Source organism: Saccopteryx bilineata, chromosome 8, assembly GCF_036850765.1.
Source record: "Saccopteryx bilineata isolate mSacBil1 chromosome 8, mSacBil1_pri_phased_curated, whole genome shotgun sequence".
In the NCBI taxonomy this organism is placed as follows: Eukaryota; Metazoa; Chordata; class Mammalia; order Chiroptera; family Emballonuridae; genus Saccopteryx; species Saccopteryx bilineata.
This window is the reverse complement of record NC_089497.1, coordinates 8,496,508-8,515,272: the sequence shown is the minus strand read 5'-3', so window position 1 is coordinate 8,515,272 and position 18,765 is coordinate 8,496,508. Positions and strand designations below refer to the sequence as shown.

The 18,765-nt window shown below is 47.3% G+C and overlaps 1 pseudogene; it reads left to right on the top strand.

The window, feature by feature from the left end:
- The first annotated feature begins 17,600 nt into the window (after nt 1–17,600).
- Nucleotides 17,601–18,173, top strand: LOC136312064 (nascent polypeptide-associated complex subunit alpha pseudogene; annotated as a pseudogene).
- Nucleotides 18,174–18,765: the final 592 nt, after the last annotated feature.

The window sequence follows — 18,765 nt, the reverse complement described above, 5'->3', positions numbered from 1 at the left end:
TATTGGCCTGACCAGGCAGTGGCACAATGAATAGAGCGTCAGACTGGGATGCCGAGGACCCAGGTTCGAGACACCGAGGTCACCAGCTTGAGCGCGGGATCATCTGGTTTGAGCAAAAGCTCACCAGCTTGGACCCAAGGTCGCTGGCTCAAGCAAGGGGTTAACTCAGTCTGCTGAAGGCCCACGGTCAAGGCACAGATGAGAAAGCAATCAATGAACAACTAAGGTGTTGCAACAAAAAACTGATGATTGATGCTTCTCATCTCTCCGTTCCTGTCTGTCCCTGTCTATCCTTCTCTCTGACTCTCTCTGTCTCTGTAAAAAAAAAAAAAAAAAAAAAAAAAAAAAAAAAAGCCTGACCTGTGGTGACGCAGTGGATGGAGCGTCAACCTGGAAACACTGAGGTCGCCAGTTCAAAACCCTGGGCTTGCCTGGTCAGGGCACATATGGGAGTTGATGCTTCCTGCTCCTCTTCCTTCTCTCTCTCTCTCTCTCTCCTCTTTATAATGAATAAATAAAATCTTTAAAAAAAGACTAATGAAGGAAAAAAAAAAAGAAAAAATACGTATTGAAGTATTTACAGATAAAGCAATGATGCTTAGAATTTTCTCCAGAATGATCCATGGATGTGCCTGGAAGAAATGTGGATGAAAGTGATTGACTACATATTAATTATTGTTGCAGTTGAGAAATGGTTACATGGAGATTCCTCTTGCTAGTCTCTCCATTTGTAGTATGTGTGAGATTTCCACAATAAAAAGTAAAAACAGCAACAGCAACAACAACAATTCAAAAAACCCCCACATCCTTTGACCTAAACAATTTTCCATTTTGGAACACAGCCTGATGAAAGAATCTGAACGGTACAGAAAGGCTTACGCACAAGGATAACTTCTGAATGGTCACTAACCTGCCGCGTCACTCACCTGTGTTAACCATTCAACGGCATCCCATCGTTGTCAGAATTAAAACCCAAAATTTGAACCCGTCTGCAAGGCCTTGTGTCATCTGACCTGCTTACCTGGACTGGCCAGGTGTCTCAAAGCCCTCTGCACCCCACCACTTCGGCCTTCCCTCAGGGAACACCCTCCCCTGGCCACCCAGCCCCCTCCTTCAGATCAGCCCCTGCTCCTACTCCAAAACCCAGGTCAGCACTGCTCTTTGGGGAGGCACTTCTGCATTCACCGGATGGGCCGAAGCCCTGTCCTCTGCTGTCACAGAACTGCCTGCTGCTCCCTTTTAGCCGTTTTGTCAAGTCTAACTACATGGTTAATTATACAAGTATATATACTAACTCCCCGCCTCAGGGACTTCCACCTTCCTACTTATAGCTGTGTCTTCCACTAGAATTCCCAAATGTAGCAGGAATTCAATAAAAAATGGATTCAATCAGTTAATTTTAATAAAAGTAATCTGAACTCAATTCAGCCAGGCCAAACTCCGTGATGAACTCGAGTCCCTTCCTCGGTAGCCTTCTTGAGCTTTATTTACCAGGGAAGAGCAGGGCTGTGACCTTCCCAAGGCAATGGTAAGATGAGAGGCTTAAACAGAAGGGCGTGGCTCTCTCTCTTCTCTCCACCGTGGACTTCTGATGGTAAAACGCATTTCGGAACTCGCAGGAGCCTCCTCTGCCTCGTGAGAAAACCTCCCAACCCCCTTCCTAAAGGGACGTCACCACGGTGGCGCCCACAGAGAGAGTGGACAAAACTCCAAATGCCAGTCGCTTGTCAGATGATGAGAGCCAGAGAGAGACAGGGCGATCAGGAAGAAGGGAGGAGATCACTTCCTCGTCCGCTCGGACTCTGGCTCTTATTTCCTGAGCTCAGGAATATACATTCCAGGGACAGCTGCGTTCTCCCGGCTTCTGGTCGGAGATAATGAGGTCAGCAGAGTTTAATCAAGGAGGGATGTTCCTGGTAATTAGATAACAAATGGGATGTTGCCATGATCTCTATTAAATTAGTTTCTTTCCAGAGCAAGAGCGTCTACTTCCCGGCTAGCTCGTTTTCATAATCTAGACAATGGAAATAGGAAGCAGTAGGAAAGAAAAATGTGGTGTCTAAATTTTACTGCCATTCGCGGTGGTTTGCATGTCCATGCTGCCTCATTTTTCAAGCGTCTGGGGCGGAATGCCCTTCCGTCTGGGTTTGTCTGGTTGTTTCTCCCAATTAGATTCAGATGAGACTTTTTCTCTGGTGGAAATTCTCTCTAGATGAGGGCAGGAGACACACGACGTCCTTTTGTTCTCCACTCTCACTCCCCACACGCACTTCAAAACTAGAGGTGCTCAGACCACTTGGTAACGCTAAACCTTTACGAATTCACATGGGCAGCTTTTTATATTCTTTTATATTCTGACCTGGCCAGAGCCGCAAAGGTTTTGTTTGTTCTTGAATAAACAGAGACTGCGCTCACCACTGACTTTTTTCAAGTAAACTACATAACTGTTGGGCAGATAAAATGTATTATGCTCATTTCGTTAAAGATGGCGCTGCCCACATGGAAGCCCATTGCCCAGGTGATATTAATGTGTGTTGGGGGCGGGCTGTGGGCAGGCAGGATCCTTGTAGCCTGGGGCTTGGTTTTAGGACTAAGCCTTTCCCACCCTTTTTGATGTGGGGTGGGACAATCCCATCATGCCTCAGATAAGTGACTTTGTATTAGAGACTTCCCTATTTTGTATATTGGATTAAGGGTTTGGATTTCTACACTATAAAATGGGGGCAGAACGAGAGCTTGCTCTCTTGGTTCCTGAGATTAGCATTAGAGAGGAGAGCAGAGAGAGGCCACGTGGAGGAGGCCAGGAGAAGCAGCCAAGATGGTGGTGTTGAGAGTGAGAAGCCAGTTGGTGCAGAGTTTGTGCAGAGAGAAGGAAGGAGATGGGGAACAGAGGTGAATAAGTCTGGTAAGCTAGAAACCTTTGATTCTAGGAAACTCAGATAAGTCAGTAGCTTTGTGAGCACTGAATGTGAGTGGTTTTTGGAGCCCAGTGTATGTTTTTACTTGCCTGCCAGGTGCAAGCTAGGATTAAAGTTTTTGGCTTCGTTGTTTCTTTACCAACTGTCCAAATCCAATGTGAACCTGCATGGGCCAGTGTAAAGCCAGGAGCCAGGGCCAGAGCCACCATCACAGCAGCCTTCTGGTCCCTGCAGGTTCGCATTGGATTCGGACAGTCGGCAAAGAAACAGCGGAGCCAAAAACTGGTGGGCCATCGTCATTAATTCTAGCTTTGCACCCGGCGGGCAAGTAAAAATACACACTGGGCTCCAAAACCCAGTCACATTCAGTGCTCACAAAGCTACTGATTTATCCGAGTTTCCTAGAATCAAAGGTTTCTAGCTCACCAGACTTATTCACCTCTGTTCCCCATCTCCTTCCTTATCCCAGATACAAACTCTACACAAACTGGCATCTCACTCAGCACTCCGCCATCTTGGCTGCTTCTCCTGGCCTCCTCCACGTGGCCTTTCTCTGCTCTCCTCTGCTCTCTCTTCTAATCTCAGGAACCAAGAGCCAACTCTCATTCCGCCCTCATTTTATATTGTAGCTTCACAACCTCTAATCCAATATACAAAGTAGGGAAGTCCCTAATACAAAGTCACTTCTCTGAGGCATGATTGGATTATACCACCCCACATCAAAAAGGGTGGGAAAGGCTTAATCCCAAAACCAAGCCCCAGGCTACAAGGATTTTCAACACACATTAATATCACCTGGGTGATGGCCTCCTTGTGTTATCTTTAACAAAGTGAGCATAATACACTTTATCCGCCCAACAATCCACCCCTATGCTCACTTTACTACCCACAATTTACATCACCGGCATCCCTGTGCAAGGAAATTAGAACATTACACAAATTACAACAGCAAGAATAATACAGTTTCAACAATTACAAAGGTACACTTCACCAGTCTCTGAGCACTTAGCCCAAAGCGCAAAATGTCCTCGGCCTATGGGAAAAGCTTCCCGGGGCAGGGGAGTGCTTCCAGCAAAGCCACCCCCCACCCCCATCAGGGTATTTCACATTGTCCAAAATCCGTAATCCATAAGTCCATCCAACAAAGGAGCCAATGCCCACTCCGGTCGTAGTCCAGGAAATCAGTCCACACACATGGGGCATCAGCCACCCCCTTCATCCCTGCCGTCCTGGCAGGTCTTACACTGTCCCAAAGAGGGGCACGTGGCAATGGCAGTCAGCATTTCCATCTCTGCTCCGGAAAGTATGTCCAGCCCTATGTCCCCAAATCGCAGACCTACCGGGGCCACAGTAGGTGCTCCTTCCAGCTGGGCTCTCATCTTATGGAGACTGCGGATTGCAACTCCAGCCCAATTCTCCTCATCCTCCAAAGTGGGACTGAAAACACCAGCTCCGGCTGCTGGGCTCGAGCCTCCGTCCACTGCTGCCTTCTGCTCCACAGACCTTGCAGCTCCAGACTTGGCTTCAGCCTCAGCCTCGGCCCCGGCCCCAGCTTCAGCCTCAGCCTCAGCCCCGGCCTCCTGCCGCTGCTGGCTCTCCGCAACATCCAGGGCAAGCTGCAACTCATGAACCTATGATTCCTCCTCCAGCGTTTGCTCCATTTCCAGGCGAATCTCGAACACCTGGTTGGCCTCCTCCTCAAGCATTTCCTCCAGCTCCAGGGTCAGCATCGGTTTCTCCTGCGTTTGCTCCATCTCCTTCCACTGCTCAGTTTGCAGGTCCTGGGCAGCCTCTTCCACAGAGCTCTCAGTTTCCTCACACATGGCTGTAAAAGTCAGCCAGCCTACAATCCCCAAAAGGACAGCCATGGGGAACCCTAACAGCAGCCAGTCCTCTACTCCATCACTCAAAGGCTCCTTGCCGATCTGTATTGAATCCTGCCACAGACTACGCCAAATGTAAAGCCAGGAGCCAGGGCCAGAGCCACTATCACAGCAGCCTTCTGGTCCCTGCAGGTTCGCATTGGATTCGGACAGTCGGCAAAGAAACAGCGGAGCCAAAAACTGGTGGGCCATAGTCTTTAATTCTAGCTGTGCACCCGGCGGGCAAGTAAAAATACACACTGGGCTCCAAAACCCAGTCACATTCAGTGCTCACAAAGCTACTGACTTATCCAAGTATTTCTAGAATCAAAGGTTTCTAGCTCACCAGACTTATTCACCTCTGTTCCCCATCTCCTTCCTTATCCCAGATACAAACTCTACACAAACTGGCATCTCACTCAGCACTCCGCCATCTTGGCTGCTTCTCCTGGCCTCCTCCACGTGGCCTTTCTCTGCTCTCCTCTGCTCTCTCTTCTAATCTCAGGAACCAAGAGCCAACTCTCGTTCCGCCCTCATTTTATATTGTAGCTTCACAACCTCTAATCCAATATACAAAGTAGGGAAGTCCCTAATACAAAGTCACTTCTCTGAGGCATGATTGGATTATACCACCCCACATCAAAAAGGGTGGGAAAGGCTTAATCCCAAAACCAAGCCCCAGGCTACAAGGATTTTCAACACACATTAATATCACCTGGGTGACGGCCTCCTTGTGTTATCTTTAACAAAGTGAGCATAATACACTTTATCCGCCCAACAGCCAGGCGGCTGTGATGGTAGCCGTGGCTACTGGCTTTACAATAACCTTTGGCTAAAGACCCTGGACGTGCTCCCCATAAAGACTCCAGGGCCCCTCTGAAGAGGGAGTTGTTAATATGTATGGAAGTTGTAAAGCGAGTAGCCACGGCCACCATCACAGCCGCCTGGCCCATGCAGGTTCGCATTTTATTAGGACAGGCAGTAATGAAACAATGGAGCCAAGAACTGGTGGGCCATTAGCTTTAATCCTAGCTTGCATCCGGCGGGCAAGTAAAAACACACACTGGGCTCCAATATCCACTCATTCAGTGCTCACAAAGCTACTGACTTATCTGAGTTTCCTAGTGTTGGGCAGATAAAATGTATTATGCTCACTTTGTTAAAGATGACGCTGCCCATGAGGAGGCCGTCGCCCAGGTGATATTAATGTGTGTTGGGGTGGGCTAAAGGCAGGCAGAATCCTTGTAGCCTGGGGCTTGGTTTTGGGATTAAGCCTTTCCTACCTTTTTTGATGTGGGGTGGTACAATCCAATCATGCTCCAGATAAGTGACTTTGTATTAGAGACTTCCCTGTTTTGTATATTGGATTAAGGGTTTGGATTTCTACACTATAAAATGGGGGCAGAACGAGAGCTTGCTCTCTTGGTTCCTGAGATTATCATTAGAGGAGAGAGCAGAGCAGAAGGAGGCCACATGGAGTAGGCCAAGAGAAGCAGCCAAGATGGCGGAGTGCTGAGTGAGATGCCAGTTTGTGTAGAGAGAAGGAAGGAGATGGGGAACTGAGGAGAATAAGGCTGGTGAGCTAGAAACCTTTGATTCTAGGAAACTCGGATAAGTCAGTGGCTTTGTGAGCACTGAATGTGAGTGGGTTTTGGAGCCCAGTGTGAATTTTTACTTGCCCGCAGGGTGCAAGCTAGAATTAAAGAAAATGGCCCACCAGTTTGTGGCTCCGTTGTTTCTTTACCGACTGTCCGAATCCAATGTGAACCTGCATGGGCGGGCTGCTGTGATGGTGGCCCTGGCTACTGGCTTTACCCCTAGAATCAAAGGTTTCTAGCTCACCAGCCTTATTCACCACTGTTCCCCATCTCCTTTCTTCTCTCTGTACAAACTCTGCACAAACTGGCTTCTCCCTCAGCATTCCATCTTGGCTGCTTCTCCTCCCGTCCATGTGGCCTTTCTCTGCTCTCCTCTCTAATGCTAATCTCAGGAACACACACACACAGAGAGAGAGAGAGAGAGAGAGAGAGAGAGCGTGCTCCCGGTCTGCTCCCATTTTATAGTGTAGAAATCAAAATCTTTAATCCAATAAACAAACAAGGAAGTCTCTGATACAAAGTCACTTATCTGAGGCATAATGGGATTCCTCATGAGAGTGCACCACCCCACATCATGCAATCAGTCAAGGGTGTGGGGAAAAGCTTAGTCTTAAAACTAAGCCTTAGGGTATAACAACCCTGCCAGTTTATAGCCTGTCCCCCACACCCAATGCAAACTATAAGCGAGCAAACATATATCATATTTAAAAACTTATTTGACCAACAGAAGCCTTGCCCAAGGGTTGCACAGAGGAAAGTGTTAGACCAGGAGGAAAAGATACGAGGACAAATGAACACAGAGCAGCTTTCTTGTTCAACAGAGCGCCGTCCTGTGCTTCCCTCTATTCAAACAAGTACTTATGGCTCCAAGCACGCTCTCAGTGCTGGTTTACAGCCACGAACTAAACCAACAAGCCCTCCTTCTCCTCCTCTCTCCAAAATGTTGCCTCTTCTGTAAAAATGTAAATGTTTGTAACAGATTCAAAGATGTTTCCTTCCCAAAATGCTATTTTGTATTTCTAGAGATAAATAAGTATCTAGAAAGAAACCAAACCAAACAAAAAAGCCCTCCTCTGGGGGTGGCAAGGAGCCTGAATGTGGCGCTGGTGGTCTTCTCGGGGGGTGTTGGGTGGATAAAGTGTATTATGCTCACTTTGTTAAAGATAACACAAGGAGGCCGTCACCCAGGTGATATTAATGTGTGTTGAAAATCCTTGTAGCCTGGGGCTTGGTTTTGGGATTAAGCCTTTCCCACCCTTTTTGATGTGGGGTGGTATAATCCAATCATGCCTCAGAGAAGTGACTTTGTATTAGGGACTTCCCTACTTTGTATATTGGATTAGAGGTTGTGAAGCTACAATATAAAATGAGGGCGGAACGAGAGTTGGCTCTTGGTTCCTGAGATTAGAAGAGAGAGCAGAGGAGAGCAGAGAAAGGCCACGTGGAGGAGGCCAGGAGAAGCAGCCAAGATGGCGGAGTGCTGAGTGAGATGCCAGTTTGTGTAGAGTTTGTATCTGGGGTAAGGAAGGAGATGGGGAACAGAGGTGAATAAGTCTGGTGAGCTAGAAACCTTTGATTCTAGGAAACTCGGATAAGTCAGTAGCTTTGTGAGCACTGAATGTGACTGGATTTTGGAGCCCAGTGTGTATTTTTACTTGCCTGCCGGGTGCAAAGCTAGAATTAAAGACTATGGCCCACCAGTTTTTGGCTCCGCTGTTTCTTTGCCGACTGTCCGAATCCAATGCGAACCTGCATGGGCCAGAAGGCTGCTGTGATGGTGGCTCTGGCCCTGGCTCCTGGCTTTACAGGGGGGGGGGGGCTGAATGTGGTGCTGGTGGTCTTCCTGGGGGGGGCTGAATGTGGTGCCGGTGGTCTTCCCCGGAGGGGGCTGAATGTGGTGCCGGTGGTCTTCCCCGGGGGGGGCTGAATGTGGTGCTGGTGGTCTTCCCCGGGGGGGGCTGAATGTGGTGCCGGTGGTCTTCCCCGGGGGGGGCTGAATGTGGTGCTGGTGGTCTTCCCCGGGGGGGGGCTGAATGTGGTGCTGGTGGTCTTCCTGGGGGGGGCTGAATGTGGTGCTGGTGGTCTTCCCCGGGGGGGGGCTGAATGTGGTGCTGGTGGTCTTCCCCGGGGGGGGGCTGAATGTGGTGCTGGTGGTCTTCCTGGGGGGGGGCTGAATGTGGTGCTGGTGGTCTTCCCGGGGGGGGGGCTGAATGTGGTGCTGGTGGTCTTCCTGGGGGGGGCTGAATGTGGTGCCGGTGGTCTTCCCCGGGGGGGGGCTGAATGTGGTGCTGGTGGTCTTCCTGGGGGGGGGCTGAATGTGGTGCTGGTGGTCTTCCCGGGGGGGGGCTGAATGTGGTGCTGGTGGTCTTCCCCGAGGGGGGGCTGAATGTGGTGCTGGTGGTCTTCCCCGGGGGGGGCTGAATGTGGTGCTGGTGGTCTTCCCCGGGGGGGGCTGAATGTGGTGCTGGTGGTCTTCCCCGAGGGGGGGCTGAATGTGGTGCTGGTGGTCTTTCTGGGGGGGGCTGAATGTGGTGCTGGTGGTCTTTCTGGGGGGGGCTGAATGTGGTGCTGGTGGTCTTCCTGGGGGGGCTAAATGTGGTGCTGGTGGTCTTCCTGGGGGGGCTAAATGTGGTGCTGGTGGTCTTCCCAGGAGGGGCTGAATGTGGTGCTGGTGGTCTTCCTGGGGGGGGCTGAATGTGGTGCTGGTGGTCTTCCTGGGGGGGGCTGAATGTGGTGCTGGTGGCTTTCCCTAGGGAAATAGTGTTTACGCCCCCTGATTGGCGCTATTCTGTGTTTCCCATGCGCTACCATGTTTCCGTGGAATCATGAACTTGCATCAGTTTTGTTGCCCGAAGAACTGAAATCGCTGCTTCTGGGAGCTCGGCCATAGGTAAGGGCCACACAGCCCCCGGCTCTGGCCTGCGTGGTATGGAGGAAGGACCCGTCCCCCCACTTCCCGCATGCACAGGGCTCCGTGGGGCAGCCCCAGCTGGCTCTGGAGCCAGAGCCTTCTCTGGAAATCCTGTGAGAGGGGAGAGCCAGGAACGAGGGCAGAGGGGGACCAGTGTCCTTGAGGTCCACCCCAGGCGAATACCCCAGAGGCGCCCTGACTACTTCAGTTTGACAGCGAGCTGCTCCTTTAGCTTATTATCTTCCTTGAACAACTGCAAGTGTGTATGTACCCGAGTTTAGCTGTGTGTGCTCATTTTCTGAGCAAAGTACTGTATTTCCTTGTGTTGAAGACGCTCCTATGTACAAGATGCACCTTAATTTGGGGGCCTAATTTTTGAAAAAAAAATGTATTACTTACAGTTATGAACTTAAGTTTTATTCATCAGAGAATTCATACAACTCCTCACCACTGTCAAAACTCCCATCCATGAGCTTGTCCTCCCCTCTGTCTGATGACGAATCACTGTCTTCAACAATGAGCGCAAAAACAAGCGCAAAAAAGCGGGAAATGCAAGTAAAAAAATCTACAGTCACTGTATAAGACCAATTTTTAGACCCCAAATTTTTCAGAAAAGGGTGCGTCTTATAGCAACGTGCTTTCTGTGACCATAGACGAGTTTGCATTTTCTAGGATTGGATAAAAACGATTCGCCCGGCATGCACACTTCTTTTATCTGGCTCTTTCTGATGGACCACACACGCTTGCAGAAGGACGTCAGCTCCTCTGCCTGTCCCGTCCGCATTCTGTCCAGCCGCGCTGAGCTCGTGCTGGGACACGCCCTCCACCCCTCGGTCTCTGCGTGAGCTGCGTGCCCCTCGCCGGGACTCAGGACCCGGAGACTATAGTTCTCCTCACCCTCCCTCAGCTCCCCACTTCCCTGACCCCCCAAGTCTGGATCAGGTGCCCTTCCTCTCGGCATCCTTAGCATCCTCATCGGAGCACCTCCGTTGCCAGGTCCTGGGAGAGGAGTCTCTTCCATAGTTGTGTGCCAGGCCTTGAAGAAATGTTCAGGAAGGGAGCAAACACATTACCCCTCGGTCACTGAGAAAAAAAAAGCAAGCTGCATGTATTAGGGTCACGAGCAGCTTTACCTGGATTCTCTTCATTGTCTTCACTACACTCTACGAGAGAGGACGTAGTCAGCTCATTTCACAAGGTCAGCGGGATAAGTGATTTTGGAACCCAACGCTGGTGGAATCTAAGGACTCTCTCTACAATATCACTGTTTTCCCAATGAAAGAGCCAACACTGATTGATAATTAGCCACAAGTGTGTGTGTTATCTTATTCAGTCCTCAAACACTACACTAAGAAATAGTGTCATTGTTTCATTATTTGCAGATAAAATGCAGACGGCCTGACCAGTGCAGCGGATAGAGCAGGGGTCCCCAAACTACAGCCCCCAGGCCGCACGCGGCCCCCTGAGGCCATTTATCCGGCCCCCACCGCACTTCCGGAAGGGGCACCTCTTTCATTGGTGGTCAGTGAGAGGAGCATAGTGCCCATTGAAATACTGGTCAGTTTGTTGATTTAAATTTACTTGTTCTTTATTTTAAATATTGTATTTATTCCTGTTTTGTTTTTTTACTTTAAAATAAAATATGTGCAGTGTGCATAGGGATTTGTTCATAGTTTTTTATAGTCCGGCCCTCCAGTGGTCTGAGGGACAGTGAACTGGCCCCCTGTGTAAAAAGTTTGGGGACCCCTGGGATAGAGCATCAGCCTGAAACGCTGAGGTACCAGGTTCAAAACCCTGAGGTTGCTGGCTTGAGCACGGGCTCATCTGGCTTGAGCATGGGGTTGCTGGCTTGAGCACAGGCTCATTTGGCTTGAGCATGGGGTTGCTGGCTTGAGCATGGGCTCATCTGGCTTGAGCATGGGGTTGCTGGCTTGAGCACAGGCTCATCTGGCTTGAGCATGGGGTTGCTGGCTTGAGCATGGGCTCACTAGCTTGCGTGTGGGGTCGCCATCTAGAGCATGGGAGCATCGGTATGATCCCATGGTCAGTCGCGGGCTTGAATTGTCCAGTCTTTCTTCCCTCTGCCTCTTAAAGTTAAAAGGATGGTATCACATTGCATGTATACGTCTATCTCTTGCTTGCATCACTTAAGGTATCAGTTTTTCATGTCACTCAATATTCTTCTGCAACATGTTGTTTAAGGCTGGATTTTCTTTCAACCCTCCTTACACATCCGAGGAACTGCTGCTGTGGGATCTTCCTCTGGGAGGGCCCAGGGCTCTGCTGGGCAGGTTCTCACGGGAACGTCTCACCAGCTCCTGTCCTCCCTCCCTTCCCTCTGCACATCCGCCTTACACGCACCGGGCTGACTTCTTCAGACGGTCGGTACATATTATAAATAGCATTTTATTACATTTTTTTAAGTGGTTATAGTTTGTGGCTTTCAGAATCTGCTCTTCCCAAGAGGCTTAGAACATTAGATGCTTCTAAATATAGAGATATCAATACTAAGACCCTTAACCACAGCCATGGGGCAATTTCCTATGATATTTCTTTATAGGGAAAGTGCCCAAGACACTGGGGAATGAGACAATTTTCTATAACCTCCTCAGTGTAAAATGATTGAAATATTTTGTAATGATAAACTAACTGGGGGATAATCACACCGTCATAATTAAATGAATTTAAATCATTTAAACACTAACTGTATTTCCATGCATTTAGGCCTTTGTTATTCAATATTATTCCACTATGTCTAAGAAACATCACACACATACACATATATAATCTTGGAGGAAATACCTCTGGCAGATCAAAGAATAACAGACATGACTAGATACTAAATGATTTGGAAATTGTCACTGTTATAGGTCGCCCGAGAAAATATCAGCTGGTAGGTAATATTCAAGTGTAGGACATGGTGTTGTGTACTACAGATTATAGACAGAGTTTCACCAAGTGCTTCAATCTTTACTTTCATAGAAAAGTCTGAGACAAAGGACAGACAGAATCAGTTTTACACTAAAAAGGCGTCAAAGAGAGAAAAGCCGATTAGTGAATCGCTCAGTCTTCTGGAATACACAAGTTCATCAGCAGACCCCCAGGATGAGCCCACTGAGGGTCATAAGTATTTCTTGGTGGTGTGTTTGCATTTTCAAAAGCTCCACTAATTATCCTCGTATTACTCAGAGGCAGGGTGTGAGGGGAATCAGACTTTTATGGAACTGGCTTGTACTAACTAAATTCACAAGAGCCTGATTGAGAAACTGAATTGCTAATTAACTAATTTGCAGTGGAAAAAAATGGAGCTATTAAGAAACTTGGAATATTTCTGGCTTCAGGTCACTATTTTATCTCACTTGTGAGAAAGTCAGCCAGAACCATCAAATTATTTTTGGAAACTTGCTTGACAAAAACAAAGTCAGAATATGGGGATCGGGGTAACCTTAGTGAGAAGTGTCGTTATAAAGAATCAACTGGTGCCTGATCTGTGGTGGCGCAGTGGATAAAGCGTCGACCTGGAAATGCTGAGGTCGCCAGTTCGAAACCCTCGGCTTGCCTGGTCAACGCACATATGGGAGTTGATGCTTCCTGCTCCACCCCCCCTTCTCTCTCTCTCTCTCTCTCTCTCTCCTTTCTAAAATGAATAAATAAAAAAAAAAATAAATCAACTGGTGTTGATGTGATTTAGATACAATGTCTGTGTCTTTTTCAGAAGCTCAGTCTGTGGCTTCTTAGTGGAATTTTAAAACATCTCTCTCTTTCTCTCTTAATACATTCTAGTAATAATGTTCAAGTCCCCATTGAAAAACTCATCTCTAAATTATATTTTAAAGGTCATCTGTCACTGCTTCATTTCCTAGAGCCAACGATATATTTTGGTTTGAATTTTGGTGTGACTTGACTCTTAATTTCTTTTTATAGCAGAGTCCTATCAGTACAATCAGGAGAGAGATTTCCCTCATGTTTTTTTTCTATCAGCTCTCACCTCTGTCTTTAAACACTATCGGCTGCCTTGACATTGTTTGGATCATTACGCCACAGACTGGAGGCTTTGGAAATGACGCAATGTTGCATGCTAATGCAATTGGGGCGTGCTTGCTTTCGCTTGCCCTCGCCACTGTCACACTTCGCGAGAAAACAGGTTAGGAACAGAAGGACGGGATATTTGCCCCTGGGGCTCCTCCACCGATGTTTCTGATTATAAGACTCAATTTAAGGATGGCTCTTGAACAAACTGAGCTTCCCACGTTTTCTAAGGACGGAATCTGAGAGGTCAATGTCATGGTTGAGTTTGTTAACAGTGTCAGATTTATCAGGAGTGAGATAGCCTGCTCCTTCTTTTCATCTTCATGTCCTTAACATTTTCTCAGAGTGTCTGGTGAAAGAGCATGTGTTGAGAGACAATCATTTGTGGATTTCTCACATTCTACCCATCTTCCAAATAGGGTCATTGGCTGCCTTTGTTCTGGACAAAGTCTGTTTTTCTAGGTTGTCTGTACAGCAGACTGCTTTAGAAGAGTGAGGAAGTGTCTACCTGGACAGCAATAAGCAAGTATGCTTACTGTTCGCTATAAAAGATGTGGCTTCCCTAAGCTCAAATGCTGACACTGGCTAAAGCCACTGCTACTGCTTTTAGCAATAAAGTCTTTCATCTCTGACTCAAGAGTTTCACGGCTGCTGCGCGCATCTAAGAAACTGTAACTGACTTGTTAAGTTGAAAGCAGGGTAAAACCTCATACCCTTCACAGTTCCAGAGAGTGAGTGCTCAAAAAAGAAAGTTTGTTGTACATAATAATTTTAAAAATGTTTAGAGGACTTTGTCTTCCGACCAATCAACAGTTCCCCGTACAAAAAGCCCAAGAACTCCTTTTGTCTGGGAGCTATTTCACAATATATATATTTTATTATTAAAGTACCAGTATGTGCTAGTCAGCCTGTGTTTATTTTAGATATCAGTGTTGACTTTAAAATGTTGGCAGCAGTCGGTTCAAACTTGACTAAACATCGGGTTGTATGTTGGGAACCGATTAGTTACTTGAGCATTAACTGGTCCTGTAGGAACTACAGACTTCAGATGGTTCCACCTGGATCCTGCATCAGCATTCCTAACCGATGAGACCGGAGTTTGGGTACACAGGGCTGAAATTTCCTTTCTCTTCCTAAAGGAACAGCACATTATCTTTAGAATGAAGCTTTCTTCTAGAACACAAAACACTGACTTCGGGGTTCATTTTTCCATTTGTTGCAGCGATGACATTGTTTTCTCTCCTTTTAATAAATGCCTGGGAATCAAAGCTTGGAAAGCCTTCACCAGAATATGTGCCCCAGTAATTCTGCGTGGCAGGTGGCCAACCTGCCACCTGTTCTCTCCTGTTAATCATGACCCCAGGTCTCGGGCAGAAGGCTGGTGCCAGGCAGCTGGGGGCCCAGGGAGGAAAATGCTTGCCAAGATAAACAACTGATTTAAGGTCAATCATCATTCATAACTATCTGAGGAGCTATATGGGCCATCAGGAGGGAGTGGCACTAGGACCCAGGAGACACAGGCTTCCTTCTAAACTTGCTACTTTTTCCGTTACTCTAGGAAAATCATTTGACTTCTCTGAGTCTTAATGTTCTCACTTGTAAAATAGTAACAATGCTGCCTGCTCTGCCTATGTCATAACATTGTTTTGAGCATCAAATGAAATAACACAATTCTAGTCAGTAGACATAATCTTATCGACCTTTTGGTTATAAATTTAGAGAGGCTTTGAAGATCAGAACGGTCTACAAAAATGGTGGTATGATTAGTAAGCAGTAAACCCGCTACATTCTTTTCTGAGTTTTTGCTTATTATTATTGTTTTTTTTTTTTGCACTGAGAAAAATGTCACTCTAAAAATCAAGTAAATGTATCCTTGAATTCTGTGATTGAAATATTTAGATCATGGCAACACTGACGGAAAAATAAATAGCTATTCTAGCCTTCTGCTATAAAAAAGGACCAGCAGATGTTTGAGCCGATACAACTGGAGGATGTCCTCAGTGGCAGTCAGATCAATTTAGCTGAAAAAGAGGCAACAGAGCAGAACAAAACAAACAAAAACTATCATGTTTTATGTGTTTTCCTGCCTAGTGGAATGTTTGCTGTTATCATCTGTTGCACAACAACAAAGATATTGGTAGAAGAAATTTGAGCACAAATGAGGGTGTGTAGCATTCTTTCTCCAGATGGACCGGAAAGAATCTACATTTTCTGATGGACTAACTCACTTTCATTCTTTTGCACTTCTTTACCACACCTGCGTTCCCAGCCAGGACTGTTCCTTCCTTAATGTGTTGTCATTGACCTTCTTTTTTTTTTTTTTTTTTTTTTACTTTGGGCAAGTAAAGCTTCTAAGTTTTTTTTTTTTTTTTTTCATTTTTTTTTTTTTTTCTGAAGCTGGAAACAGGGAGAGACAGTCAGACAGACTCCCGCATGCGCCCGACCGGGATCTACCCGGCACACCCACCAGGGGCGACGCTCTGCCCACCAGGGGGCGATGCTCTGCCCCTCCGGGGCGTCGCCATGTTGCGACCAGAGCTACTCTAGCGCCTGAGGCAGCGGCCACAGAGCCATCCCCAGCGCCCGGGCCATCTTTGCTCCAATGGAGCCTTGGCTGCAGGAGGGGAAGAGAGAGACAGAGAGGAAGGCTCGGCGGAGGGGTGGAGAAGCAAATGGGCGCTTCTCCTGTGTGCCCTGGCCGGGAATCGAACCCGGGTCCTCCGCACGCTAGGCCAATGCTCTACCGCTGAGCCAACCGGCCAGGGCCCTTCTAAGTATTTTTACGATGGAAAAATTCAAACCTATAGAAAGTAAGAAGAGTATAATAAAACTTAGTGCAACTGCCCTGCAGTTTCAACAAATGCTAACACGTGGCCAATCTCATTTAATCAATATTTGATATCATTTCATCCCCAAATACTTCCGTGTGCTTCTCTAAAAGATACATATCAATCCTAAAATGGTAACTATTCACACAGTATGGGACATGGTTTCGGTGTTAAAGGAGCTTGGCAAGAGTGTAAACTGAAGAATTAAAAAAAAAACAAAACAGGTTCTGTGGGACTTAACAATTATGCCCACAAATAGTTGTAGGTTTAAATATTTATTTTCAAAACAGATGAGCCATTGTATTCCCGGATGGCTCTAAATTCCAATTGGTTGGCACCTGCTGAGCAATTTCTAACATTTTTCTAAGTAATTACTTGTGGGTGACTGGATGAACCCATTGTGAACTTGGGAAACTTCCCGGGTTCTTCTCCTCGAGGCTGGCGGGGCCGGTGGTTCATGCAGCCAGAAACTAACCGGGAAAGATGTTCTGGGACCCTCCGGATGCGAAGGAAATGCTCTGCTTTTCTCAGGCTCTGTATATCTCTAGCCGGGGACACTTTTCCCCTCACTGTGCTGTCACTAACTGTGCCTTTCTCTGGACCCTCTGTCTTGTACAACAGTGTGAAAAGAGACATACAGGAGAGAGTGTTGGCACAAGTCTTCACAGCTTTCCAAGTATTTTCACAGACATTGTCCAGTTTAGCCTTCACTGTCATTCTGCTAGCTGGGTATTACTGCACCTGTCTTACGGTGACTGAGCCGAGGACCAAGGCTGAGGGACTTACCGTGGTCACGTGGGAGATGGGAGAGATAGCTGGGGTCCAAAGGTCCTGTGTCACGCTCAAGGTTGTTCTGGTTTTGTTTGTTTTTTTTCTGGGCTGTCTCTGGACTAAAGCTTTTCAGGAAAAATTCTGAAATTCTAAAGAATGAGAGAAGGAGTGTGGGATGAGTGTACAGTGAAGCATCTCAAAGGGACAAAGAAATAGGGGACCCCTCCTACTCCTCATATCCCCTCATTGGGAACGAAGGTCCTCTCGTCTTCTCTGTGTTAACAGTAGAAATGGAGTCAGTGTGTTGATCCCGGCTGGGTCCCTGCAAAAGAAGGCTTCCTTGCCTGGGTCCAGAGCTGGATTTCAGCAGTCCACGAGTTTGGACAAAGAAAAATTTCTTTTAGAAAATATTTTCAGAACCTCCAGCACTTCGCTTAATTTTGAACCTAGATTTCAAACCACAGTAATTAGTAGCTAGCTGTTCTTGGGAGTCTGTCAGCAAGAGAAGTAAACGACATTTTTTCCAACGACATTACAATCGAAAGTATCCTTTATATGCATCACTACTTCAAGGCAGAGCAGCTACCGGACTAGCACCTAGATCCTATTACTTAATGTCTTAGTAAAGACACAGAGGGCTGCTCTTTTTGCTGCCATCTTGGTTCCGTGTTCCAGGCACAGAAATGCCAGGTGAAACCACAGAAACTGTCCCTGCTGCAGGACGGGAACTGCCACGGCCCCAGAGCCCCAGGCTGAGACAGGGTGTGGCACAGCGTCTGACAGTGACGAATCAGGACCAGAGCTCAAGGAACACGCTTTCACACGGGCAAGCGCACGACAGGCCCAGTGGGCAGCAGTGAAGTCAATGAAGAACCAGTCAGTAAGGCAAGGCAGAGCACAGAAGGCTGTGTCCAAACTGGGACTTTGACAGGTTACAAGGGTGACCATCTGGAAATTTGAGAATATCCTCTTTGCTGTCACAAAACCGGATGTCTCCAAGAGCCTGGCTTTAGACACCCACATATTGTTTGGGGGAGCCAAACCTGAGGATTTATCTTAGCGAGCACAGCTAGCAGCTGCTGAGGAGTTCAGAGTTCAAGGTGAAGCCATCTCACACATTGAAGAAAACACGGACACCAGCTGCCTGAGAGGGGAGTGAGCAGGAAGAGTCTGACGAAACAGGTGTGGAACTCAAGGATGCAGAATCAGTCCTGTTACAAGCAAATAGACAAGAGCAAAGGCAGTCCGAGCCCTGAGGAACAACAATAATGATATTGAACATGCTGTTGTGGGATTAACAATGGAACCGTCTACAAACAAGCACTTTTTCTGGTGTTTCAAAAGAGTTACTGCACCTGGATTTGAAATTGTTTCTATCATTAATAAAATTGTGGCCTCCTGTGGGATGAAAAAAAGGACACATATGATATTATAACATTTTAAGGCCATTGTCCTAATTGTATTTATATGTAATTATCTATTTTAATTGTAATCACAAGTATTTTATTTTACACGTCTATAAACATTACTCTGAGAAGGGGGTACAGGTATCACCAGTTTACCACGGGTCCATGGTACAGATAAAAGTTGTAGGCCCTCGCCAGTTGTCTCAGTGGAACAGCATAGACCCAGCATATGGAAGTCTCGGGTTCGATTCCCGGCCAGGGCACGCAGGAGAGGCACCCATCTGCTTCTCCACCCGTCCCCCTCTCCTTTCTCTCTGTCTCTCTTCCCTTCCCACAGCAAAGGCTCCATTGGAGCAAAGTTGGCCCAGGCACTGAGGATGGCTCCATGGCCTCTGCCTCAGGTGCTAGAATGGCTCCGGTTGCAACAGAGCAATGCCCCAGA